Here is an 8,386-nt window from a genome sequence, read left to right on the forward strand (position 1 = left end):
CGATATTGATAGTAGGAAGCCCATGTGTTAAACCATGTTACATTGAAAATATGTTTACCACGATGTGAAATCCGAGTTCGAAAAAAAACATAACATGTACTCCCTCCGTTCCTAAATATAAGTCTTTTAAGAGATTTCACTATGAACCACACACGGAGCAAAATGAGTGAATCTACACATAAAATGCATCTATATACATCTGTATGTGGTCCATAGTGAAATACCTACAAAGACTTATATTTAGGAACGGAGGGAGTACAAACCAGCTAAGGAACCATTGTTTCAATTGCAAATATAGTTATCACGATGAGAAATATGAGTTAAAAAACATATTTCCATAAGATGTATAGATTAAGGATGTATTTTTTAGCAGTGTTTGCACCAAACTTTTATTTCCCATGTGCACGAAACATAAAACCTCTTTGCCCATCAAACAAGAGCCGTCCGGCACGTTCCTACCGGCTCGGATGACAACAAGATATGGGCCGGCAAAGTCAAGATACGCACTGTTAGTTCAGATGCGCACATGAACAGAAACTATAGAAACACCCGAAGATGAACTGATCGCCACCTCCGATCCACCCACTTGGTTCACCGACGACTGCCCCATGCACCTGCACACGACTGTGTACTGAAGATCATCTCTAGGAAAAACAGAGCAGCCAACCAAAAGCATGTAGTTCAAATTTTGAACTGATGGAAGTTCTCTTTGGACGGGAGAGACACCCGCTTACACCTCTCTGTATACCAGATTTCAGGGCAAGCATCGTTAAGACTTGTTGAGCAGGCCGAAAGGAAATGTGAAGAGTCATTCAATTTCTCAACAAATTCAGACATCAGACTTCTGGACATAAGAACACCAGCAACGCCCACACAAAACAAAGTTTTAGTGATGATTTACCCGCAATGCTCACAGACCTGACTACATAGCACTATTTTCAGTTATTTGTCAAACACAATATATTTATCATGCTACGTTGCATTCAGAAAGTATAAACTACTACAGTAGTACAGTCTGGACCGCCGTGGATCCACACATACATAGAAAAATTGCATCTTAACAGTTCACACACAATCTTTAATAATTCAGTACACCATAAGAGAAAATGCTCTAATCATACATCAGACATCAGAAGCATGAAACTACTTATTCAATCACACCACTAATTTTCCCATTAACTGTCTTTCAGTCTTCCTACTAATGCCGAATCGCTTATCCCAAAAGCACAGGTTGTAAAAGTCATAGGCTTCTCCCGAAGTATCAAAACTTGTCCCCAATGTCAGCACTATGACATTGTCCCCTGGATTTTCCGAGAAACCTCGAATTATCTTCGGCAGCACCTGTCCTCACCCTGCAGTCAATGTCACACGTGTAAATAATTGTAGTTCTCCAAAATATTTAAAACTGCTACACTCAAGTATCACATAATGCACCTATTCGAGCATGATCAAGCTGTGTTGTTAGATTCTAACATCGGAACTGGCCGCCTTATGGCAGCATTGCACCAAACTTGTTTTCCCCCTGAGCTATGTCTCCGTTTTTGCTTCCTGTTCTAGCATTTTTCACCTTTCCAATCCTAATGTGCGTATTCGAGCATGATCAAGTTGTGTTGTTAGATTCTAATGTTTACTTATGCTCCAGGGGTGTATCCTCATTTTTATGAATCTAGCAATCAAATTAAAATCACACCCCGTTAAAATAATCATGGTTCAATCCTAACACAGAACAGATGACTGAATATACTTGAGCTGCAGCATTCAGGAATGCATAGACTCTGAATCTATACTACATGCGCTGACCATTTATTCAGCAGATCACATATTCACATACATTACCAAAACCTAGCAGATGTCCATAGTCTTACTGCGAAGCCGTCAGTTCTGCAAATTTCACCAACACGGCCGGACGATGTGGTGCGTGGCTGCAGGGGGGGCCGAGTGCAGCCGCCTCAAGAGCCCCTTCTCACTGTTGTCCTGTACGGGAGCAGCATTTAAAAGCACAATACAGATCTGAAGTAGAAGAATTTATTCTTCTGAATTCATATGGCATGGTACTACTCTGGACAATGATGGCACATGTACGATGACATAATTTTCAGAAATCTTTTCCATTATTAATTGTTGGCAGATGCATCCAGTCAAGTATTTTAAGAGAAGCACACACAAAAGTAGTAGAAAGGAAAGAAGAAAACCTTGATGAGTCGAACGACGCTGCGACAGAAGAGATCGTACAACCTGTGAAATACACAAAAAACAAGCGGTCAGAGCACAATGACACACAGGCATGCAATGAACACTCGCCAGTCACGGAAGCAACATAATGGCCTATTTACCCGAGGCAGCAAGCAGAAGCATGTTGGGTTAGCAGCAGGACAGACGAGAAGAAGAAGCGCTGGCGACAGGAGAAGTAGGCTGAACCGTAGAACAAGCATCAGCACACACGCATTTCATCGAGCAGCACACATGCATTTCATCAAACATTATATAGGCAAGCACAAGAGGAGTGGACTAACCTCAATGCGAAGGAGAGACAAGACCCAAGGCTCGACGCAGCCGACAACAGGAAACCGTACCAAACTGCGCATGAACGAAACGAAGGCAAACATGCGAAATTAGCACAATGAATCCAAAGCAAAGGCGAAGAACATGCGAACCAGAGAAGGACGAACCTCAACCAGTGCAACCATCGAGCAGAGGAGGCCCATCGGAACAGAGCATGGGGCGGCCTCATCTTGGCCACCAAGCGGCACGGCGAGGCATGTCGCCTGGTGCGGCTGCTGTTCCCCTCGTCCCATCGCCCAAAACTCCTTCCCGATACGACTCCTCTTTCTCCGTTCCCCTCGTCCTCCAAGCGACGGGCGGTGGCCGCCGGCTGCCGACAGCAACGACGGGCTGAGCAGCTCACATCCGCCCTTCCCCAGGTCACCCGCATCCCCTACCCCAATTCACCGGCCTCTCCCTCCTTCCCAAGGTCGCCTACTTCCCCTTCCTTCCCAAGGTTGTCGGCGTCCCCTTACTTCCATAGGTCGCCGCCGGCCTCGCCTCAGGTCTCTTAACTCGCCCAAGGTCGCTCGCATCCCCTTCCCCAAGTAGCCAGCAGCATCAGCACCTTTCTCCTTCCCCTCGATCCGCATGAGCGGCTGCACCCCTCCCTCCCCCCTTCCGTGCGTGTGCTCGGCCAAGGACGCCGTCGTCGACCTCGGCTCCTCCTCCACCACCTCGCCTCTTTCTCCTCCTCGCCTCCCCATCGCTCGCGCGTAGATCGCCGCCGCCGAAGAACAGGACAGTGCGGGGCTCTTCCTCCTTTTCCTCCCGCCGGATCTAAGGCGTGCGGCCGCGGAGGCGAGCCTCTCCGGTGACGGCGGCAAAGGGCGACCACATGGATCGAGGAGGAGGCGGCGGCTATAGTAGATCGATGGAGATTGAATACAGAAAGGGAAGCTCGCGAGATATTTTGCCGAGCACTGCTATAGGGACGACAAGCTGCTGCCCGATCTTCGCACGATGCGTTGAATCAGCCATTGAATTGCATTGTTTTGCTAATCACCGCCGTTCAAATTAGGCATCGTGCATGAATCGTCCGTGAACCATCGTGTGCAGAGCATTTCCGTATTTTGCCACTCCAACCCGCAGACGGAGGTGAGGCACGCACGACGCGCACACGATCAGACCTGGCCAAACGGGCCGGCCCGGCACGGCACGGCCCAGCCCGTGCTAATCGTGCCTGGCCCGGCACGGCCCGCCGTGGCACGTTTAATAGCCGGGCCGTGCCGTGCCGGCCCACGGGCGTGGCTCTCTGGCCCAGGCACGGCCTGATTATTAAACGGGCCGGCCCGTGGCACGTTTAGGACGCTGGCCCATCTGATTTTTAGCCTGTTGGGCTGTATTTTAGGCCTATTGGGCTGTAATTTAGGTCATATATATAAAAAAAAATTCAAAAAAAATTTAAACGGGCCGTGCCGTGCCGGCCCGCGTGCCCAGCCTCCAGGCCCAGGCATGGCCCATGGCGTGCCGCGTGCCGGGCCTAGCCCGTTTAGCTCGGGCCGTGCCGTGCCTGGGCCATGCCGTTCCTGCGTGCTACCGGGCCGGCCCAGTTAGCACGGCCCGTTTGGCCAGCTATACACACGATGCATTGGTCAACCAGGGGCCCACCCGCACATGCGCCAGCCAACCCGGCGTAGTCCTTGCAACTAACCACCGTGACGCACGACCGTGCAGCTGACAAGCGGACCAACAGCAGGACCGACCCACCTGTCATCGCAATAGAAAAGACGCGGGTGAATAAGCCGGGTACACATGCACCAGCCGAGCCCTACGCAACTTCTCCTTGTAACGCACAACGCGGGTAGTGTGGGAAGAGCGGCCCCAGGCACGTTTGACCAAAGAAAAACACCGTGGGACGGGCAGCCAATTCAACCGACGAGTGGACCTGAAGGAACACCGGCCCACTTGTCATCGAGCCAGCTCAGCCGCCGGCGAAAAAATAAGGTATATATGCGTCGACCCAATCTCCACAGCGAGCCCACGACGCACGCACGCGGCAGGGCAGGAGAGGTTGCGCGCACCCAAAAACTGGCTACCCAGCCAATCAAATCCTGCCCGAGCCCACAAGTCATTGCCCACTCAAAACTGACCGCATGGTGAAAACGTCAACCCTTATTTCCACCGACGATCCAATGGCCAGCAACGAAAAAAGGACAACGTTGACCAACATCGGACGGCCAACAAGGGGCAAAATCAAAGGAGCTCTGTGAGGCCGAGTGCTCCCGCAACCTTATAGGTTTTAATATGAACTTTTATTTTGTATTCATTTGGATCTGAACATTCATGCCACAATGAAGAAAATTACATTATGAATTATGCTAGGTAGCATTCCACATCAAAAATTCTCTTTTATCATTTACCTACTCGAGGACGAGTAGGAATTAAGCTTGGGGATGCTTGATACGTCTCCAACGTATCTATAATTTTTTATTGTTCCATGCTATTATATTACCCCTTTTGGATGTTTATGGGCTTTATTCTACACATTTATATCATTTTTGGCACTAACCTACTAACCGGAGGCCCAGCCCATATTGCTGTTTTTTGCCTATTTCAGTATTTCGAAGAAAAGGAATATCAAATGGAGTCCAAACGGAATGAAACCTTCGGGAGCGTTATTTTTGGAACAAATCTGATCCGGAGAGCTTGGAGTGCAAGTCAAGAAGCTCCCGAGGGCCCCAAGAGATAGGAGGGCGACCCCCCCCCCCTGTAGGGCGCGCCCCCCTGTCTCGTGGGCACCTCGGGCGTCCACCGACGTACTTCTTCCTCCTATATATACCTACGGACCCCGAAAACATCCAGGAGCACCACGAAACACAGTTTCCACCGTCGTAACCTTCTGTATCCACGAGATCCCATCTTGGAGCCTTCGTCGGCACTCTGCCGGAAAGGAAATCGACCATGGAGGGCTTCTACATCAACACCATAGTCCCTCCGATGAGTTGTGAGTAGTTTACCACAGACCTACGGGTCCATAGTTATTAGCTATATGGCTTCTTCTCTCTTTTTGGATCTCAATACAATGTTGTCCCCCTCTCTTGTGGAGATCTATTCGATGTAATCTCTTTTTGCGGTGTGTTTGTCGAGATCCGATGAATTGTGGGTTCATGATCAAGTTTATCTATGAATAATATTTGAATCTTCTCTGAATTGTTTTATGTATGATTGAATTATCTTTGCAAGTCTCTTCGAATTATCAGTTTGGTTTGGCCTACTAGATTGATCTTTCTTGCCATGGGAGAAGTGCTTAGCTTTGGGTTCAATCTTGCGGTGATCTTACCCAGTGACAAAAAGGGTTGCAAGACACGTATTGTATTGTTGCCATCGAGGATAACAAGATGGGGTTTATATCATATTGCATGTGTTTATCCCTCTACATCATGTCAACTTGCTTAAAGCATTACTCTGTTCTTATGAACTTAATACTCTAGATGCAGGCAGGAGTCGGTCGATGTGTGGAGTAATAGTAGTAGATGCAGGCAGGAGTCGGTCTACTTGTTATGGACATGATGCCTATATACATGATCATGCCTAGATAATCTCATAACTATGCGCTTTTCTATCAATTGCTCGACAGTAATTTGTTCACCCACCGTAATACTTATGCTATCTCGAGAGAAGCCTCTAGTGAAACCTATGGCCCTCGGGTCTATCTCTTATCATATTTGCTTTCAATCTATCTTTATTTGCATCTTTACTTTTTGCATCTATATTACAAAATACCAAAAATATATTATTATCTCTCTATCAGATCTCACTTTCGTAAGTGGCGGTGAAGGGATTGACAACCCCTTTATTGCGTTGGTTGCGAGTTCTCAGTTTGTTTGCGTAGGTGCGTGGGACTTTTGAGGAGCCTCCTACTGGATTGATACCTTGGTTCTCAAAACTGAGGGAAATATTTATGCTACACTTTCTGCATCACCCTCTCCTCTTTGGGGAAAACCAACGCTAGCTCAAGACGTAGCAGTCATCACCAAGGTGCTCCACAACAGAGCATACCGTCTCTTCAATGTCGAGCACAACAAAAATGAACCGCGCGCTTGGAATGCGGATCTGCTCCGCCCTTTTTACTCTTAAGCATTTAGACCGATGAGATGTAATAAGAAATACCTCTTGGTTTGGTTATCAAAAGACATACTTTTACTTTCTTACGAATGATTGTTGTTTATTTCTTTTGTACGTGTCGCCTTAGCTGTGAATCTGCTTCGCCTAATGTCAGGACCCCGACTCAATGCCACATCGATCTAGCATGTAACACCTCATATCACTTTGCGGCCTCACGCACGGTATTCCCACGGGTGTCGCCTTACCTTTGCCCGGGACCGTTTGCGCCTTTTGGCACACGTATATGACAGTGTCGCTAGCATCCATATGATAAGGAGCCCGGGCTGACATGGCTAGTCGTAAACCCAAAGTGGCACAGACTTACAGGGACAGGCATCCATGACCCTGCATCGAACGTGTCGGTCATCAGCGAGTGAATCCAGGCTGTAGCACTGGGCTAGCAGGACTCCGGTGAACCGGGCTGTAGCGGGCTAACAGGACTCCGGTATTCATTGCGTGACATTTCCCCGAAGGGACAGACACAGGAACGAAGAAGGACACATGCCGGCCAGCCTAAGTGTTCCGGAGCAGTAGCAAGCTACCATGGCTCGGTGGAAACACTAGGAGACATTTCCCCGTAAGAGAGGCTACTAAAGATAAATAACTAGATGGTCAGATCCCACACATACCAAGCATTTCAATAACATACACACAATATGCTCGATATGTGCAAATACAACATGGCATCACAACATGACTCTACGACTCAAGTAATTTATTCAATAGGCTCCGAGGAGCGAGATATTACAAACATGGGTCTCATGACCCAACAATCAGAGCATACAAATCAAAGCACACGCGGAAGCTATCATGTCTGAGTACAGACATCTATAAATGAAAAAGGCTGAGAAGCCTGACTATCTATCAGATCCTGCCGAGGGCACAAGATCGTAGCTGAGGTATCAAGCTAAACGTCGAAGTCCACGCGAAACTACTAGTGAGACCGAAGTCTCTCTGCAAAACATAAAATGGGCAAACGTGAGTACAAATGTACCCAGCAAGACTTACATCAGAACTAACTACATATGCATCATTATCAACAAAGGGATGGTGGGGTTTAACTGCAGCAAGCCAGCTTTGACTCGGTGGCTAACCTGAACTACGACTGCAAGTAACTCTTTTGAGATGGCGCACACGAGTCCACATATTCACCATATCAATACACCACTATGGAACCGCTCCCGTCTCCCTACGAGAACGCCATCCATAACACTCACGCTTATCTTGCGTATTTTAGGGTATCCACTTTCACTTGTCTATGAACTGATATAAGCAACCCAGAAGTCCTTTTACGCGGACACAGCTATTCGAATAGATCATATTAACCCTGCAGGGGTGTACTTCTTCACACACGCTCTCACCACTTACCGCCGTTTACACGACATGTACTCGGCAACCTTCAAGCGGAAGCCCAACGTGGGTGTCGGCCACGGCCTGCCTAAACACTCGAGTCTCTAGTCCAGGTTTATCGCCTATTCGGGTTCCATCCATGAGGAGATCCGGCCGGAGTTTCGCTCACAGCCCCAAACGATGTGAACAGGGTTCCCGAGACACCAAACGGGCACACGGTACACCGTGCCACGTGCCTACCGCATCACAGCCCACCCCTACGGTCAGCGCTGCGCACGGCCTCCAGCATACTACAAACACCAGAAACTACTTGCAACTCCTGGACAGAGGACAAGGGTGATTAAGAAGCCGAGAGGGTCCATTGGTTTCGGGCCCAATGCGTGGTAGT

At 48.4% G+C, this 8,386-nt stretch overlaps 1 long non-coding RNA gene across 2 annotated transcripts; it reads right to left on the reverse strand.

Annotated features, from left to right (window-relative positions):
- Positions 1 to 945: 945 nt before the first annotated feature.
- On the reverse strand, positions 946 to 3,463 carry LOC119291290. Of its 2 annotated transcripts, none has more exons than XR_005142325.1 (6): positions 2,670 to 3,463; positions 2,514 to 2,577; positions 2,334 to 2,412; positions 2,193 to 2,235; positions 1,832 to 1,974; positions 946 to 1,352 (listed from the first exon to the last, which is right to left on the reverse strand). It is a non-coding gene; the product is annotated as an uncharacterized LOC119291290 (long non-coding RNA). The 2 variants fall into 2 exon arrangements; XR_005142324.1 differs by having other exon boundaries at positions 1,866 to 1,974; positions 2,670 to 3,458.
- Positions 3,464 to 8,386: the final 4,923 nt, after the last annotated feature.

The sequence above is a fragment of the Triticum dicoccoides genome, chromosome 4B (genome assembly GCF_002162155.2).
Source record: "Triticum dicoccoides isolate Atlit2015 ecotype Zavitan chromosome 4B, WEW_v2.0, whole genome shotgun sequence".
Lineage (NCBI taxonomy): Eukaryota > Viridiplantae > Streptophyta > Magnoliopsida > Poales > Poaceae > Triticum > Triticum dicoccoides.